This window comes from Entelurus aequoreus, linkage group LG12, assembly GCF_033978785.1.
Source record: "Entelurus aequoreus isolate RoL-2023_Sb linkage group LG12, RoL_Eaeq_v1.1, whole genome shotgun sequence".
NCBI classification, from domain to species: Eukaryota; Metazoa; Chordata; class Actinopteri; order Syngnathiformes; family Syngnathidae; genus Entelurus; species Entelurus aequoreus.
Window position 1 is genome coordinate 68072029 of NC_084742.1, and position 20000 is coordinate 68092028.

A 20000-nucleotide genomic window follows, 5' to 3' on the forward strand; every position below is an offset into this window, starting at 1 on the left:
CAACAATTGTGACAACGATTTTTTTACTGTCAACTGAGTTGCGTTTTTCACTGCTGTGTGCTGGTGGTGTGCCTCCGCATTTGTTCCACGCAAACAATGTGCCTTGGCTCCAAAAAGGCTGAAAAAGAGTGATTTAGAGAGCATGAGAAAGCAAACAACATAGCTCACATGGTTATCTTACAGGTCTTTAAATATTGAATTGCTCATCGTTATTTGTCTTATTAAAATGTACACCCAACATTGGACTAGACAATATCCATAAATGTTTCTTTATTAAAGGCCTACTGAAATGATTTTTTTTATTTAAACGGGGATAGCAGATCCATTCTGTGTGTCATACTTGATCATTTCGTGATATTGCCATATTTTTGCTGAAAGGATTTAGTAGAGAACATCGACGATAAAGTTCGCAACTTTTGGTCTCTGATTAAAAAAAAGCCTTGCCTGTACCGGAAGTAGCGTGACGTTACCGGAGGAAGGACTGCTCATATTTTCCTTCGTTTTCAATGCAGCTAGAGCGATTCGGACCAAGAAAGCCACTATTACCCCATTAATTTGAGCGAGGATGAAAGATTTGTGGATGAGGAACGTTACAGTGAAGGACTTGAGAGGCAGTGATGGACGTATCTTTTTTCGCTCTGACCGTAACTTAGGTACAAGCTGGCTCATTGGATTCCACACTCTCCTTTTTTTATTGTGGATCACGGATTTGTATTTTAAACCACCTGGGATACTATATCCTCTTGAAAATGAGAGTCGAGAACGCGAAATGGACATTCAGTGCCTTTTATCTCCACGACAATACATCGGCGAAATGCTTTAGCTACGAGCTAACGTGATAGCATCGTGCTTTAACTGCATATAGAAACAAAAGAAATAAACCCCTGACTGGAAGGATAGATAGAAAATCAACAATACTATTAAACCGTGGACATGTAAATACACGGTTAATGCTTTCCAGGCTGGCGAAGGTTAACAATGCTGTGCAAACGACGCCATTGAAGCTAACTTAGCAACCGGACTGCACAGAGCTATGCTAAAAACATTAGCTCTCCACCTACGCCAGCCAGCCCTCATCTACTCATCAACACCCGTGCTCACCTGCGTTCCAGCGATCGGCAGAAGGACGAAGGACTTCACCCGATGCGTTTGGCGGCCCGGAGACGTAGGAAGTCAAGGTGAGGTCGGCGGCTAGCGCGGCTAGCGCTCCAACAAAGTCCTCCTGGTTGTGTTGCTGTAGTCCGCTGCTAATACGCCGATCCCACCTACAACTGTCTTCTTTGCAGCCTTCATTGTTCATTAAACAAATTGCAAAAGATGTCCAGAATACTGTGGAATTATGAAATGAAAACAGAGCTTTTTGTATAGGATTCTACGGGGTACCATAACTTCCGTTACTCGGACTTCGTCACGCGCATACGTCATCATACCGCGACGTTTCAGCCGGATATTTCCCGGGAAGTTTTAAATGTCACTTTATAAGTTAACCCGGCCGTATTGGCATGTGTTGCAATGTTAAGATTTCATCATTGATATATAAACTATCAGACTGCGTGGTCGCTAGTAGTGGCTTTCAGTAGGCCTTTAAATATTGAATTGCTCATAGTTATTTGTCTTATTAAAATGTACACCCAATATTATAAATGTTTCTTAATTAAACATCATGCATATCAACATAGAGGCAAACACACATTCAGATGCAGGACATGTTCTCAGCCAGTCTTTCTCCCCATTGAGAAAAATGTATTTAAAATGATCATTTTGAAGAAGTTTCCCCAACTAATTATTCCGCTATACCGACACTAATGACGTACAAATACATTTAAAAATGTAATATATTCACTTTGAATAATACCAGTACTATTTTTTTTTTTTCCATGCACATGATGACTCGCCGTGGTGACATTGCTGGTAATAATGAGTCAACACACACACAGAGCACTTACAAACGGAAACACGAAGAGAATGAACATATTTTGGTTTAAAAACTAATGATATCGGCGAAACTATAAACACTGAAACGGTGCTTTAAAAGCAGCTAACGGCCCTCCACAGTGTTTTAGCTACTTCTAGGTCACTAATCCTGGCCTGCATGGCGACAAATAAAGTAGTATTATCACTGCAGGACGAGGAGTAGCTAAACATGCTACGCTACACACCGTAGGAGGATAGCAGGCTGGCACACCTCAATGTAAACAAATGGGTGGATCTATACAAACATCGACTGTAACGATACCAAGTACAAGAGCCGTATATAGTCAATCTTACAATCTATAATTGTTTATTATTAGCACAAAATATTTGATCATTTTTGTTATTGTTTATAAAGTCAGTGTCCCTGGACACATGAGGACTTTGAATATGACCAATGTATGATCCTGTAACTACTTGGTATCGGATCAACACCTAAGTGTGTGGTATCATCCAAAACTAATGTCAAGTATCGAAGAAGAGAAGAATAAGTGATTATTACATTTGAACAGAAGTGTAGATAGAACATGTTCAAACAGAAAAGAGTGCGACACCTATCCTTTACATCAGTATTTCTTAAACATATTATTATTGGTTTATTAGGTATTATATTTTATTGTATGATCCTGTAACTACTTGGTATCGGATCAACACCTAAGTGTGTGGTATCATCCAAAACTAATGTCAAGTATCAAAGAAGAGAAGAATAAGTGATTATTACATTTGAACAGAAGTGTAGATAGAACATGTTCAAAGAGAAAATAAGCAGATATTAACAGTAAATGAACAAGTAGATTAATAATCCTTTTTTACAGTTTGTCCCTCATAATGTGTACAAAATAATAGGTGTATAAATGACACAATATGTTACTGCATACGACTAATTAGGAGTCTTTGTTTGTTTACTTACTACTAAAAGACAAGTTGTCTAGTATGTTCAACATTTTATTTAAGGACTAAATTATGTTTGGATTGTAAAAAGAAATGTATTGTTATTGTATCATCACATTTTATGTTAAAATAAAAGCCTTTAATGACATTTTTGTGATCAACACCGATACCAAAATGTTGATATCGGGCCAACACAAGTCTGGCCATTTTTTTGTATTGCTTTATTTATTCTCCTATGATCCTGTGAGGAGTCTTTCATTTATTTTGTACAATTTTCCACTTTGTGCACTTTCCTTTTTGAAGTTGTTCTTCATTTGTTATGTCAATTGATTGACCAGAGCTGCGACCATTTAAGGGCATCACTTCCTGTTGAGATCTGCACACCGAGGAAGACCTTTTCTGTGTTTGGTAGCACTGGTGCTAACACAACTTTTAGGGTTGTGTTAGCACCAGCGTCCTCTGCAGTGGACGTTAACGTGCACTGCAGAGGACGTCTGTGACCCATTTATGAGACAAGAGTTTGGTGGTGTGATGAGCAGGAGTTGCCATATTCGTACCAGGCTGGATCAACTTGTCCAGGCCGGCTTAAAAGATTCCTGACACGATTAAGCCGGTGATTTGTTTCCAAGTGGACTCAGAAGTCACGTTGAAGTTGGAAAGCCATCAAAGTATCAGGATTACAAGTTACTTACAGGACGTCCCGTCTCAAAGAGTGGATTTACCCTCTGACATATGTCATCATGACTTGTCAGTCCATCAACAACCAGCTGGCTCAACAACCTTTATTTAGGACTTTGTCCACCAGCATTAGTCAATGTCACACATGTTGGACGCCTCTTTGTTGGTGCTTGTCATTACGATGCAACCATTCATTGATGACATCATTCATTGATGACATCATTCATTCCAGCAGGAAAAAGCTTTGATTTTTTTTGTTGATTCTGTCTTGGACTCATCCTTTAATGGCTGGAAGTGATGAGTATTAAGAAGGTAAACAGAAAGTTAAAAAAAGAATGATAACAAATTAAAAAGATAAATAAAAGGTAAAATAAGATTAATAAAATATAAAAGAAAATACATAAAAATATGTAAAAAGGTAAAGTACAAGATAAAAGAAGATAAATAAAAGGTAAACATGGTAAAGAAAAAGGAAAACAAGGTAGAAAAAAATAGGTACAAGAAGGTCAAACAATGAAAACAGAAAGTAAAAGAAAATAAAGAGGTAAATTAGGTATAAAAAGTAAAAAAGAAGATAAACGAAGATGAATATAAGGTTAAAAAGGTAAAAGAAGGTGAAAGTGGAAAACAAGGTAGCATAGAAATAATATAAAAGAAGGTAAATAAAAAGTAAATAAGGTAAAATGAGGTAAATATAAAAGAAGTTAATATCACAGTTGAAGGTAAAACAAGGTAAATAAAGTGCTTCCAATGAAAAGAGAAGGTAAAAGAGGGTAAATTAGGTTAAAAAAAAAAAAGAAGCTAAATAGAAAGTAAAAGAAGGTAAAATAGGGTAAATACAGAAGAAGGTTAGGGTAAGATAAGGTAAAAAAAAAGAAAAAGAAAAAAAAAAGAAACTAAACGAAGGTAAAAAGGTCTAGAAAATGTAAGTTTAAAGGCCTACTGAAATGATTTTTTTTTATTTAAACGGGGATAGCAGATCTATTCTATGTGTCATAATTGATCATTTCGCGATATTGCCATATTTTTGCTGAAAGGATTTAGTAGAGAACAACGACGATAAAGATTGCAACTTTTGGTATCTGATAAAAAAAAGGCTTGCCCCTACCGGAAGTAGCGTGACGTAGTCAGTTGAACATATACGCAAAGTTCCCTATTGTTTACAATGATGGCCGCATGAAGTGAGAGAGATTCGGACCGAGAAAGCGACAATTTCCCCATTAATTTGAGCGAGGATGAAAGATTTGTGGATGAGTAAAGTGCAAGTGAAGGACTAGTGGGGAGTTGAAGCTATTCAGATAGGGAAGATGCTGTGAGAGGCGGGGGTGACCTGATATTCAGCTGGGAATGACTACAACAGTAAATAAACACAAGACATATATATACTCTATTAGCCACAACACAACCAGGCTTATATTTAATATGCCACAAATTAATCCTGCATAAAAACACCTGCGTGTTTGTTATGCTAGCTCCTAGCTCCTCTGCTAGCTCCTAGCTCCATAGAACACGCCAATACAATTCAAACACCTGATCAACACACACAATCACTCAGCCCAAAAGACCGTTCACCTAACCCAAGGTTCATAAAGCTTATATATTTTTAAAAAGTTACGTACATACGCAAAAAAAAGTTGCGCACATACGGTCAAGCGATCAAATGTTTAGAAGCCAAAGCTGCATACTCACAGTAGCACGTCTGCGTCTTTGTCATCCAAATCAAAGTAATCCTGGTAAGAGTCTGTGTTGTCCCAGTTCTCTCAAGCAGGCGTCTGTGTATCGAAGTCAAAAGTCCTCCTGGTTAGAGTCTCTGTTATCCGAGTTCTTCCATCTTGACTGCATCTTTCGGGAATGTAAACAAAGAAGCGCCGGCTGTGTACTGTTGTGGCTGACTACGTTCGAAAAATACGTCCATTTCGTACCGACAACTTTCTTCTTTGCTTGCTCAGCTTCCTTCTCCATAATGCAATGAACATGATTGAAACAGATTCACGAACACAGATGTCCAGAATACTGTGGAATTATGAAATGAAAACAGAGCTTTTTCGTATTGGCTTCAATGTGGAAGGCATACCCGTGTTCCCCGGTCTACGTCACACGCATACGTCATCCTCAGAGGCGTTTCGAACCGGAAGTTTAGCGGCAAATTTAAAATGTCACTTTATAAGTTAACCCGGCCGTATTGGCATGTGTTATAATGTTAAGATTTCATCATTGATATATAAACTATCAGACTGCGTGGTCGGTAGTAGTGGCTTTCAGTAGGCCTTTAAGGTCAAACAAGATAAAGGTCATGGCATGCTACTTTACTATTATGGGATGGCAGACAGCGTTGCCAGAAATAAATATACATTCAAACAAAAACATTTGCAGGATTTCAAACAAAAATAATTCAGACTTTTTTTAAGAATTGAAATAATTAAAAAAAAAAAAAAAAAAGGATGAGTTTTTTTCCCCAAAAAAAATCAGTAACATTTTGTAAAAAAAAAATTCCCAATCGGTATAAAATTCAGTATTCATTCTGTTTTATTGTGGATCTGTATTAATTTTGCATGACAACGATTCATCCAGGCAGGGATGTCATTAAATGAGATGTACAAAACCAGCAGTCTTCGCACATTAAAGATGATTATATTCACACACTCCATCTTTCATCTCCATAATCAGACCTCCAACAATCAAAGGGGGAACAATGTCCTCATTTAAAGAAGGTGAGAAGAAGGCAGCACATCTCTTGCACTTTCATATTCACATGGACAATTTGCACTTGCATCTTACACACTACCTTCTTCTTCTTCTTCTATGTGATGGAGGAACATGTGATGGAGGAACATGTGATGGAGGAACATGTGCTGGAGGAACATGTGCTGGAGGAACATGTGGTGGAGGAACATGTGGTGGAGGAACATGTGGTGGAGGAACATGTGGTGGAGGAACATGTGGTGGAGGAACATGTGGTGGAGGAACATGTGGTGGAGGAACATGTGGTGGAGGAACATGTGGTGGAGGAACATGTGGTGGAGGAATATGTGATGGAGGAACATGTGGTGGAGGAACATGTGGTGGAGGAACATGTGATGGAGGAACATGTGATGGAGGAACATGGGATGGAGGAACATGTGGTGGAGGAACATGGGATGGAGGAACATGTGGTGGAGGAACATGTGATGGAGGAACATGGGATGGAGGAACATGTGGTGGAGGAACATGTGGTGGAGGAACATGTGATGGAGGAACATGTGATGGAGGAACATGTGGTGGAGGAACATGGGATGGAGGAACATGTGGTGGAGGCACATGTGATGGAGGAACATGTGATGGAGGAACACGTGATGGAGGAACATGTGGTGGAGGAACATGTGGTGGAGGAACACGTGATGGAGGAATATGTGGTGGAGGAACACGTGATGGAGGAACATGGGATGGAGGAACATGGGATGGAGGAACATGGGATGGAGGAACATGTGCTGGAGGAACATGTGATGGAGGAACATGTGCTGGAGGAACATGTGGTGGAGGAACATGGGATGGAGGAACATGTGGTGGAGGAACATGTGATGGAGGAACATGTGATGGAGGAACATGTGGTGGAGGAACACGTGATGGAGGAATATGTGGTGGAGGAACACGTGATGGAGGAATATGTGGTGGAGGAACACGTGATGGAGGAACATGTGGTGGAGGAACATGTGGTGGAGGAACACGTGATGGAGGAATATGTGGTGGAGGAACACGTGATGGAGGAATATGTGGTGGAGGAACATGTGGTGGAGGAACATGTGGTGGAGGAACATGTGGTGGAGGAACATGTGGTGGAGGAACATGGGATGGAGGAACATGTGGTGGAGGAACATGTGGAGGAATATGTGGTGGAGGAACATGTGGTGGAGGAACATGGGATGGAGGAACATGTGGTGGAGGAACATGTGGTGGAGGAACATGTGGTGGAGGAACATGGGATGGAGGAACATGGGATGGAGGAACATGTGATGGAGGAACATGTGGTGGAGGAACATGTGGTGGAGGAACATGTGGTGGAGGAACATGTGGTGGAGGAACATGGGATGGAGGAACATGGGATGGAGGAACATGTGATGGAGGAACATGTGATGGAGGAACACGTGATGGAGGAACATGTGGTGGAGGAACATGTGGTGGAGGAACACGTGATGGAGGAACATGTGCTGGAGGAACATGGGATGGAGGAACATGTGGTGGAGGAACATGTGGTGGAGGAACATGTGGTGGAGGAACATGTGGTGGAGGAACATGGGATGGAGGAACATGTGGTGGAGGAACATGTGGTGGAGGAACATGTGGTGGAGGAACATGTGATGGAGGAACATGTGCTGGAGGAACATGTGGTGGAGGAACATGTGATGGAGGAACATGTGGTGGAGGAACATGTGGTGGAGGAACATGTGGTGGAGGAACATGTGGTGGGGGAACATGTGGTGGAGGAACATGTGGTGGAGGAACATGTGGTGGAGGAACATGTGGTGGAGGAACATGTGGTGGAGGAACATGTGGTGGGGGAACATGTGGTGGAGGAACACGTGATGGAGGAACATGTGATGGAGGAACATGTGCTGGAGGAATATGTGATGGAGGAACATGTGATGGAGGAACATGTGGTGGAGGAACATGTGCTGGAGGAATATGTGATGGAGGAACATGTCTCTTAAGTCGCACTTCACCAAAAAAAAAAAAGGTCATTACTTTTGCCTGCTGGCGTATTTTGTTACTTTTGTTGCAATAGTGCATCTTTGTTGTAATAAATAGTGTGTCAGCCTTCATCTGCCACATGCAAGTTAGTACATTCATTAGTGCACAAGGCTGCCATTGTTTGTTTGTTTTGAGAGACAACAACAACAACATCAGCAAATAGGATAAGTACAAATATGATAGTAAAAGTGATATCAAAGAAGCAGGTAGTGAAGTAAATATAAATAATACAGAAATGACAATGATCATTATTACACTACAAAAGGATCAATACAAATACCAATAGAAATAGTATTATTGATAATGAACAATAGCAATAATTGACCTCTATTATCAACAATACAATTGTTCAAATGCAACAATACATACACGTGACGATAACTAGAGATACAAAAGAATGCAGAAAAATGGAGGGGAAGAAAGAAAAGCAGACTATATGAACCTTGTAGATTGTTATAGTAAGAATAGGTTAAGCTTGTCAGTGTGCCGTGTGTTACCCAGTTTACTCTTTTTAAAATCATACCCACAACAGAAACTTCCCATATAATCCTGAGTTAGATACTGTAGTTTATTAGTCATCATAGTTACAAGTCAAGTGCGCTCAGATTTTTTGGAGGACGACTGCAAAAGAAGCCAAAAGAAGCCACTCTGGGGCCAAATAAAAATGAGAGTGCGAGCATTTATTTTTTCCACAAACTTGAATTCAGGAAAGAACTTCACGATTAATGGATGCTGAGGTTTAAATTAGCGCAATAACCTAACCGCAAAAGGCAAAGGTTGTTTTTTGTATAATTATTATTTTGTACGCCATTGAATTATTATTATTTTCTTCACCAGCGTTTTTCAACCTTTTTTGAGGCAAAGCGCATTTTTTTCATTTCTACCAGTAGAAAATGTTAAAAAATGAAACTCCACCAGGCCGTCGTGCCTTATTCTGAGTTTGTTGGTGTCTTCCTGTGTGTCGTGCTTTAGTTCTTGTCTTGCGCTCTTATTTTGGTGGCCCTTCTTGTTTTGTCGGTGTTTTCCTGTAGCAGTTTCATGTCTTCCTTTGAGCGCTATTCCGCGCACCTGCTGTTAGCAAGCCAGGCTATTTACATTGTTGTTGCTATCCTTCTTTGTGTGGACATTGTTGATTGACATGTCCCGTATGAATGTACTTTGTGGACGCCGTAAGTTTTTGCTGTCGTCCAGCATTCTGTTTGTGTTTACTTTGTAGCCAGTTCAGTTTGACTTTCGTTTTGCATAGCCTTTTCCTGTCGTTCATTTTGGGTTTAAGCATGACATACCTTTTTACCTGCACCCTGCCTCCCGCTGTGGTCTGCAAACTGGGATCACAACAAACCATCCTCGTCTCACCCGACACATTCCGACTTTTACGAAGCAATGCTGCCACCTACTGACATGGAGTACTACGTGGTTACCCTGCCGAGTTTTACACAGCACAGACACTAAGCAAAGGCACATTATTGGCAGGTTATAATTATTGATTTGCAAAAAAATATTTTGGGGATAAATTAGGTGAAGTTGCATAATTTCCCACGGCACACCAGACAATATCTCACGGCACAGTGGTTGAAAAACACTGCTCTACGCCAGTGGTCCCCAACCTTTTTGTAGCTGCGGACCGGTCAATGCTTGAAAATTTGTCCCACGGACCGGTGGGGGAGGGGGGGGGGGTGTATTTTAAAAAACTTTTTTTTTTTTTTTACATAAATAAATACAATCATGTGTGCTTACGGACTGTATCCCTGCAGGCTGTATTGATCTATATTGATATAGAATGTATATATTGTGTTTTTTATGTTGATTTCATAAAAATAAAAAATATTTTTTTTTTTTTTTTTTTTTTAATTCTTGTGCGGCCCGGTACCAATCGGTCCGCGGACCGGTACCGGGCCGCGGCCCGGTGGTTGGGGACCACTGCTCTACGCCATCACCAGCATTTGAGTGACAGACATGTTGGCCAATCAGAATTGTTGAGTCTTGCGTCTTTGGCCTCCGAGACAATAAAAAGGTGTGTGCAGAAAGCTAATAAACAAACACCACTTGCTCCTTGGAAAAAGGTGTGACGGTGACGAGGCCTGGACGTATCGTCAATAAGTCAATCAATACAACAATAAATTAAAATAAAGTCTAAAAGTTCCTGGGAATAACAGCACAGCATTTACTTATACCACAGAGTCCAAACAACCTTCCCTAGTCATGGTGCTCAAAATGCAACTAACATAAATGCACATTACACAACCTGTTCACGGAACATTGTGGATATTATGAAAAATATCCAAACACCTGAAACAAAATTCAAAATGACTCCCATTTAAATCCTTTCAAGTGCATGATGGGAAAAATGCAAAACACTCTCTCCACTCTTGTTTATGTTTGCCACATTTTAGCTGCTTGATATTTCTGATTGATGACAAAACTTTAAAGAGGTCATCACGGAAGTAAACAAGGTAGCAGTACAGCTTTCACATACTCTACATATTCATTTATAATAATTATTAATGACATATTCATTATATTAGTATGTACACACACATATATATATATATATATATATATATATGTATCAAACAACTCTTCAAGTTGTCTTATGCTAGGTTCACACCAACGGTGCTTTAAAGCGGCATGCAAAGCGGCGTTATAGCGTAACAAAGCCTGATTAAAGCGTGAGGGTCTTAATGGATCGTGGGAAAGCTTGTAGTGAAGCGGGACATGCGGCAAGTTCGACAACATTTTTTAAACGGTTTTAAAAAATTTGGCGCTCTGTCAAGGATGGAATAAAGCGCCGAGAGCGTATCAAAGCCTGACAAAGCTCAGCAAAGCTTGACTCAAAGCGTAGGAAAGCTTAACAGATCTTGGTTCAAAGCGCCGACCCCAGTCTACAACTACAAATAGGAAGTGACTGTGATATTGACTAGTGACATTGAATATAAAAAATAAAAGAAATGCCTTTTATTATTGTCAACTAGCATAAGAAATGAAAGATAGATATTTATTAAGATGACAAAGAAATAAAAGAAATGAAGATATAAAACATAATAAATAATAAACATAATATAACGGGGAAAAAAGAGAAATTGAAAAAATAAATGAATATAAGACATAATAAATAATAAACATAATATAACGAAAAAAGAAGAGAAATTGAAAAAATAAATGAATATAAAACATAATAAATAATAAACATAATATAACGAAAAAAGAAGAGAAATTGAAAAAACAAATGAATATAAAACATAATAAATAATAAACATAATATAACGGGGAAAAAAAGAGAAATTGAAAAAATAAATGAATATAAAACATAATAAATAATAAACATAATATAACGAAAAAAGAATAGAAATTGAAAAAATATATGAATATAAAACATAATAAATAATAAACATAATATAACGGGGGAAAAAAGAGAAATTGAAAAAATAAATGAATATAAAAAATGTGTGGGAAACAGTATACTGAGTTTTTCACATTTTTTTTTACTTATTTGTTTATCATATTTCTCTTTTTTATTACATGATGTGTTTTATCCTGTATATAATAAAACAAAAAGAGAAATCAAATAAATAGATAAATCTAAAAAGAATGTGGGGAAAACTTAGTATACTGAGTTTTTCACTTTTTTTTTTACTTATTTGTTTATCATATTTCTCTTTTTTATTATATTATGTGTGCGCACGCAATTTATTCATCAACTTCACAAAATAATAATCACAGCATCTTTCAAGTTGCACATAATTACATAACAATATCACATTTCAAAGTCATTATTACAAATTAATGTTCATAATATTCATGACCACATTAATTCCGATGCACAACAGAGCTTGATAATCGTGTCAGAGCCTGATTTAAAGCGTCAGGATCGCATCAAAGCATAATAAAGTTCAATAAAGCGTAATAAAACGTATCAAAGCGTGATTTAAAGTGTATCAAAGCGGCATCAAATCGTGAGGAACGGTAATTCGTCCCCCCAAAGCGGCAACTAATTCGTATCAGAGCGTATCTAAGCATAACATTACTTCAGAGATCGGGATATTCGTGGAAAAATTGACAAAAATGACGGCGCTTTGCTCGCCGCTTTAAAGCGTGGCAAGCGCCGTTGGTGTGAACCAGGCATTAGCACCACTTCACAAACTACCCAAAAGTATACATTCCTCTGTGTAGCAGGTGGGAGTGACACGCGCTAGTTTTCATCTAGGACTTCCATGGTTGGCTGACTTTTGCTAGTGTTTCTTTGCGATTTAGAATGCACAAAGAAGACAAACATGTGTTTTCTTCAAAAGGATAGTGAATGGCATATAAAATAAAAATTAAAACTGCAGGAACGCGTGGTATTGAGAAGCGGGATGTCTACTTTTGGGTAGTTTAGTTGTGGAAAGTTTCAGAAAGTGAGGAGTAGTTAGTGACTTGGCAGGAGGATGTGAGTGCAGGTGTTATCGCCAGCACCTGTTGCAGGATGAGACGTGTTGAGGAGAGACGTTGGCAGGACACTTTGCAGACTCTTGTTGCACATGTTGACTGCTGTAATTACACTTGCATCAAGTCATGCCAGCGTGCCAGCTGACAACAAACACTCGCTGGCACGCTGGCATGGACGCCTGCTTCCTGTCTTTCCCTCCGGCTCCATCTGTGCCATCCTCCTCCCTGCATCTCCATCACTTTTCTTCCCTCCCCAAAATACTTCCCGCCAGTTCAGGGCTGTCCATTTTCATCTTTTTTCCTTCTCCAACCCCAATACAATATAGACTATTTGATATGTTGGTGAGCGTTAAAGGTCCTGGGGACCCAAACTGGGCATTAAAGGCCTACTGAAAGCCACTACTAGCGACCACGCAGTCTGATAGTTTATATATCAATGATGAAATCTTAACATTGCAACACATGCCAATACGGCCGGGTTAACTTATAAAGTGACATTTAAAACTTCCCGGGAAATATCCGGCTGAAACATCGCGGTATGATGACGTATGCGCGTGACGAAGTCCGAGTAACGGAAGTTATGGTACCCCGTAGAATCCTATACAAAAAGCTCTGTTTTCATTTCATAATTCCACAGTATTCTGGACATCTTTTGCAATTTTTTTAATGAACAATGAAGGCTGCAAAGAAGACAGTTGTAGGTGGGATCAGTGTATTAGCAGCGGACTACAGCAACACAACCAGGAGGACTTTGTTGGAGCGCTAGCCGTGCTAGCCGCGCTAGCCGCCGACCTCACCTTGACTTCCTACGTCTCCGGGCCGCCAAACGCATCGGGTGAAGTCCTTCGTCCTTCTGCCGATCGCTGGAACGCAGGTGAGCACGGGTGTTGATGAGCAAATGAGGGCTGGCTGACGTAGGTGGAGAGCTAATGTTTTTAGCATAGCTCTGTGAGGTCCCGTTGCTAAGTTGCTAAGTTAGCTTCAATGGCGTCGTTAGCACAGCATTGTTAACCTTCGCCAGCCTGGAAAGCATTAACCGTGTATTTACATGTCCACGGTTTAATAGTATTGTTGATTTTCTATCCATCCTTCCAGTCAAGGGTTTATTTATTTTGTTTCTATATGCAGTTAAAGCAAGATGCTATCACGTTAGCTCGTAGCTAAAGCATTTCGCCGATGTATTGTCGTGGAGATAAAAGGCACTGAATGTCCATTTCGCGTTCTCGACTCTCATTTTCAAGAGGATATAGTATCCCAGGTGGTTTAAAATACAAATCTGTGATCCACAATAGAAAAAGGAGAGTGTGGAATCCAATGAGCCAGCTTGTACCTAAGTTACGGTCAGAGCGAAAAAAGATACGTCCATCGCTGCCTCTCAAGTCATTCACTGTAACGTTCCTCATCTACGAATCTTTCATCCTCGCTCAAATTAATGGGGTAATCGTCACTTTCTCGGTCCGAATCTCTCTCGCTCCATTGTAAACAACGGGGAATTGTGAGGAATACTAGCTCCTGTGACGTCACGCTACTTCCGCTACAGGCAAGGCTTTTTTTTATCAGCGAGCAAAAGTTGCGAACTTTATCGTCGATTTTCTCTACTAAATCCTTTCAGCAAAAAGATGGCAATATTGCGAAATGATCAAGTATGACACATAGAATGGATCTGCTATTCCCGTTTAAATTAAAAAAAAATCATTTCAGTAGGCCTTTAAAGTGTCCAAATAAGTCATACACTTCCTCTTAAAAAGAGTAAGTAGAAGTTATTTTTGCTTGTAATAGAGAAAAAAATATATATTCAAGCTCTAAAAACTTAAGTGATCTGAAATTTGCACTTAGAACTTATGAGCTGTACTTGCTAGTATTGTCGAGTTGTGTGTATTATAGCAAACTTGCTCAAAAGTAGTTGATTTATTTCCTCAGAAGATCAATTGCCTAAAAACAAGTTCTTATATTCCACTGAAACATTAATATTAAGGGGATTGTGACTTGTATTAAGTTTCTTTGCATAGTTTGACTAGAAAATAGAAATATATACTTGGTAAGTTTGTGAGTTTTCCAGTGTGTATTAATATTTTTTTTTTTTTACTTTCAACGCTTTAATATCGAAAATTTCTTACGTTTTGTGCACTTTTTGTCAAATGCAACCCAGTTTAAAATGGCAAAAACACAAAATATTAGGGATGTCCGATAATGGCTTTTTGCCGATATCTGATATTCCGATATTGTCCAACTCTTTAATTACCGATACCGATATCAACCGATACCGATATCAACCGATATATGCAGTCGTGGAATTAACACATTATTATGCCTAATATGGACAACCAGGTATGGTGAAGATAAGGTACTTTTTAAAAAAAATAAATAAAATAAGATAACTAAATTAAAAACATTTTCTTGAATAAAAAAGAAAGTACAACAATATAAAAACAGTTACATAGAAACTAGTAATGAATGAAAATGAGTAAAATTAACTGTTAAAGGTTAGTACTATTAGTGGAGCAGCAGCACGCACAATCATGTGTGCTTACGGACTGTATCCCTTGCAGACTGTATTGATATATATTGATATATAATGTAGGAACCAGAATATTGATAACAGAAAGAAATGGGGGGAGGGAGGTTTTTTGGGTTGGTGCACTAATTGTAAGTGTATCTTGTGTTTTTTATGTTGATTTAATAAAAATACAAAAATTTAAAAAACGATACAGATAATAAAAAAAACGATACCGATAATTTCCGATATTACATTTTAACGCATTTATCGGCCGATAATATCGGCAAGCCGATATATGCAATATTTCCCACAAAAAATGTTCAAAGTGGAATACTAGTAATTGGAGCCCAAGGTAGTAAATAATAATTCATAACATTGGTTTATTATTGTTGTTGTTTTTTAGCAAAAACAGATCCCCCAACTCATAAATGTGTTAAAAAATAAGTCATATATAAAAATATATTATTTTTACTTTCAACACTTAAGCCTGGAGATGAACTTCAGGTCTATCCATTGATTACAAGATGTCAATATTCATTCAAGTTATCTTATGTGTTAGGCCCTTTTGCATTTGTTCTGTTTATGCCTTCAAAACATGTTGTTTTGACGGCATAAACAGAAAATATGCAATATTTACCCAACCGAAAATGTTCAAAATGGAATATTTAATGTGGAAAAAATGGAGCACTAAGTAGGCAAATAATTCATAACATTGATTTTGGTTCATTATTGTTTTAAAAAAAAACATCAGAATAAAGGTCTCTGATGGGACCCAGAAGCACCCCCACTCATAAAAGTGTTGAAAATAAGTCATATATCAATATAATTTTTTTTTACTTTCAACAGCTAAACCTTGAGATCAACTTCAGATGGAGCTGTTGATAAGTTGTCTTTATTCGTACGAGTTTGATGCCCTTTTTGTCCAAGAAAACCTCGTTTTTAATGGCAAAAACACAAAATATGCAATATTTTCGCCCCCAAAAATGCTCAAAATGGAATATTTGATGTGGAAAAATTGGCGCACTAAGTAAGTAAATAACAACATTGTTCACTATTTTTTTTTATTTTTTTTTTAATAACAAAAAGAGCAAAACATTAGAATAAAGGTCTCAGGGACCCAAAAGGCCCCCACTCATGAAAGTGTTAAAAATAAGTTATATATTTCTGTATATATTAATTTGACTTTCAACAGCTAAACCTTGAGATCAACTTCAGATGGAGCTGTTGATAAGTTGTCTTTATTCCTTCGGGTTTGATGCCCTTTTTGTCAAAGAAAACCTTGTTTTTAATGGCAAAAACACAAAATATGCAATCGGCAGTGAAGTGTATATACTCACAAGAAACCGAATAGCTTTGTCTTTGACCTTTTTTTTTTACTTAAAGAAAGCAAATTAACAATCAGAATTGTTAACAAGATAAAAAAAACTATGGATGAATAAATGAATACAAAAAATAAAAAATGAATATATAAAATACAATATTTTTCACATACATAAACAGAAAATAAAACGTGTCAACAAGTTGCATAAAATAAATTAAAAATACAATATAAATAAGGCACTGCACAAAACAAGATATCAAACCAGTATGACTTTAACAACTATATTACAAAAAAAGGGGATCCTACAGAGTTCTCTATTTGTGCTTTTTAATATTGCATTAACTAGAATGACTTACAAATTACTGTACACCAGGGAGTACTGTAATTACCTAACGTTACATTATTATTTTCCATAACAATTTAGCCCCCTCCACAAAATTAACCCGACGTTAAAACAGAACTAGCTATTTATTGATTAGCAATTGCCGAATCACGTAACATTAGCTAAATGCTAAAAAGCCAGGTTACTATCACATTCTGTAACAGACAAATAATTTAATGTAGGCTAACGTTACCTACCCGCTACCTCTGTCTTTTTCTCGTTTCTCCTCCTCTTCTTTTCTATTTTTTCTTCCCTGGGCACCTGACAGTTTTGGCCGTTTTGACATCTTGTGTTGATTTTTTGATGTGGTGACGTCCAAAAAGAGTCATGATACGGGAAGGGAGGGGGCGCACCGTGCGGGGGTGGCGTAATGTTGTAACAAATAATATTTCTATTAAATAGGCTGTACTTTGCATTTTAATTAACGTGGGATTATTTTATGTATTTAGAAATAATAGTACCAACTTTTTAATTTTTTTCCTCCAACATTTGTGGCACTGGCGTGGCGCCCCCTGATGGACGGCGCCCTTAGCATTTGCCTATACGGCCTATGCCACGGGCCGGCCCTGCATCCATTTTCTACCGCTTGTCCCTTTTTGGGGTAGCGGGGGGTGCTGGAGCCTATCTCAGCTGCATTGGGGTACTTAAATAATGGACTAAAGGTCTCAGGGACCCAAAATGCCACCCAGTGTGGAAAAAAAGGTCATATATTATTTTTACTTTCAACACTAAAACCTCGAGATCAACTTCAGATCTATCCGTCGATTACAAGTTTCCATTTTTCATTCCTGTTTTCTAATGTTTTATACCATGAATTGATTAACGTGGACCCCGACTTAAACAAGTGGAAAAACTTATTGGGGTGTTACCATTTAGTGGTCAATTGTACGGAATATGTACTTCACTGTGCAATCTACTAATAAACGTTTCAATCAATCAATCAATCAATCAATCAATGCCCTTCTTGTCAAATAAAACCTTGTTTTGTGTACTTGGCAAACACAGAAAATATGCGATGTTTCCACCCCAAAATATTTCAAAGTGTGAAGTATTTGGAGCCTTGAATAGGTCAATAATTCATCACACAATTGATTTTGATTCATTATTATTTTTTCAGCAATGACGTTTTAAAGAAGAAAAAAAAACCAGCCTGTTTGGCAGCTTTGTGTTATTAGTTTCAATATGGCAACAACCCCACATCTGTGGTCCCCTCCGAGGTTTCTCATTGTCATCCCATTGGGTTGAGTTTTGAGTTGTGAGCCCAGGATGTGGGTGTGGCTTGTGCAGCCCTTTGAGACACTCCTGATTTAGGGCTTTATAAGTCAACTCTGACTGAGTACATTTCGCCTGTTCACCCTTTTATTCCACTTGTGTGTTTGGTAAATGATTTCTAAAAGGCGGCGCGGGGCGATAAAAGCAATTAGCTGCGGGCTGCACGTTGGACGCCGCTCCCACTCGTTGTGTTCTCTGGCTGAGCTCCGCAGCCGAGGACATGTGCTGCAGGGCGGCTAGCAGGGTGACAGCAGCCGGACCCTTTGGTGTCGCTACTTCCTTATCTCGCTTCTGAGGGTGCCGTCAGTGTGTGTGTGTGTGTGTGTGTGTGTGTGTGTGTGTGTGTGTGTGTGTGTGTGTGTGTGTGTGTGTGTGTGTGTGTGTGTGTGTGTGTGTGTGTGTGTGTGTGTGTGGAGAGTGTGAGCAGGCCGCTGTTCTCGAGGGCAAAGTGAGGTGCGAGAGGATGATGCACTTGATATACTGTGAAGAGAGGAGGAAGACGAGGATGTGTGTGTGTGTGTGTGTGTGTGTGTGTGTGTGTGTGTGTGTGTGTGTGTGTGCGCGTGTGTGTGTGTGTGTGTGTGCGTGTGTGTGATGTTGTGACAAGCCGTTGCAGTGCAGTTTGTGCTGACTGCGCCTCCTACTGGACCTTATTTGGTCGTTGAATAAACACAAAACTTGGGCCGAGGTTGTAAAGTAATTTTGGACGGCCGACCAGATAGGGACAAGCGGTAGAAAATGGATGGATGGATGGATATTATTGCAGATGAACAATATTACTGTCAGCATTATTTTGTGAATGCACTAATGTAGTCGCAACATATAGAATAGAATAGAATGGACTTTGTTGTCATTATATTTGCATATAAGGAGATTAAGGACTCTAATTTAAGGTGCGGTAGTGGAAACAGATATGAGATAAAAATAAATGACACAAGAAGTAATAAAGATAAAAAATAAGAATTGAAATAAAATGACTACTATCCAATAAAAATATATATAATAATACAAGGAATCATTTCCAGTGAAACTTGTATTTATCATCACTGACTAGTTGTTTACCATTTGACTGTAATATGAAGCTAAATAACTTGTAGTTATCCTAAATAAACAAAAACAAAAAATACAATATTTTACTGAAATAAATATTGAAAATGGTAAAGTGCATTTTTTTCCCAGTTGGAAAAACTAGGTAAGGTTGTCCTTTTGGTTTTTGTTTTGTTGCCATCACGTTCGTTCGTCCGTGTTGATGGGCTCATATTGCCCATCTCTCTAAAGCAGGGGTCTCAAACACGCGGCCCGCGGGCCAATTGTGGCCCGGGAGACGTTATTTTGCGGCCCCCACCTTAATATGAAAGTTTAATGTTAGTGCGGCCCGCGAGTTTTAAATGAATGGCGCTTGACAGCGTTGTGTGCGGAGCTGAAGAAATCTACCAATCACGTTGTGGTATGAGGCTCTCGACAATATCGAGGGCGTGCCGTGATGGCACTGTCATCAGTGTCCTCTAGAATCTGTCACCGCATCATCTTTTTCTCCATACTAACAGCGTGCCAGCCCAGACACATGTTGTATGAGGCTTTTAGAGACACACGCAGGTTATTGCAAGACATACTTGAGGAACAGCCATACATTTCACACTGAGGGTGGTCATATTTTATTTTATTTATATTTTAACACTGTTACAAATATGCGCCACACTGTGAACCCACACCAAACAAGAATGACAAACACATTTCGGGAGAACATCCGCACCTAAACACAACATAAACACAACAGAACAAATACCCAGAATCCTTTGTAGCCCTAACTCTTCCGGGCTACAAAAACACCCCCGCTA

The 20000-nt window shown here is 38.8% G+C and overlaps 1 protein-coding gene and 1 long non-coding RNA gene across 8 annotated transcripts in view; one reads left to right on the forward strand and one right to left on the reverse strand.

The window, feature by feature from the left end:
• The window catches only part of sox5 (SRY-box transcription factor 5), an 863129-nt gene that overhangs the window by 413466 nt on the left and 429663 nt on the right, over window positions 1-20000 (forward strand). The gene's annotated exons all lie outside the window — the stretch shown is intronic.
• Window positions 1-20000, reverse strand: part of LOC133662483 (uncharacterized) — a 211741-nt gene that overhangs the window by 80391 nt on the left and 111350 nt on the right. The window contains exon 3 of one of the 2 annotated variants that reach the window (XR_009828113.1): window positions 1-118. This exon is cut by the window's left edge and continues 836 nt beyond it. The exons of the other annotated variant lie outside the window; for it this stretch is intronic. This is a non-coding gene — a long non-coding RNA (uncharacterized LOC133662483). The remainder of the gene's footprint in view (window positions 119-20000) is intronic. 2 annotated transcript variants of the gene reach the window in all.